The sequence below is a fragment of the Nanorana parkeri genome, unplaced genomic scaffold (assembly GCF_000935625.1).
Source record: "Nanorana parkeri isolate BGI_ZX_2015 unplaced genomic scaffold, ASM93562v1 scaffold2621, whole genome shotgun sequence".
Taxonomy (NCBI): domain Eukaryota; kingdom Metazoa; phylum Chordata; class Amphibia; order Anura; family Dicroglossidae; genus Nanorana; species Nanorana parkeri.
Genome location: NW_017308889.1, coordinates 10,543 through 10,754, shown reverse-complemented (window position 1 = coordinate 10,754; position 212 = coordinate 10,543). Strand labels below are relative to the sequence as shown.

General features: G+C 38.2%; 1 protein-coding gene across 1 annotated transcript in view; it reads left to right on the top strand.

The window, feature by feature from the left end:
- The window catches only part of LOC108802041 (ammonium transporter Rh type B-B), a 17,298-nt gene that overhangs the window by 15,333 nt on the left and 1,753 nt on the right, over positions 1–212 (top strand). The gene's annotated exons all lie outside the window — the stretch shown is intronic.

Here is a 212-nt window from a genome sequence, read left to right as displayed (position 1 = left end):
GATGGAGCTGAGGAGCAAACAAAACAAGTGTTTTGCTCATCGGCGCCATCTAGTGGCCACATGGCAGCATGACATCACAATATATTTTACCTAAAAAGAATATATATTAAAAATGTTCATTTTTTTGGTCATTATTTGCCCAAAACTGACGTTCACATCCAATTATTTATAAATAGGCCCCTCGATTTATTGTACCCGCCAAAGGGTTCGCA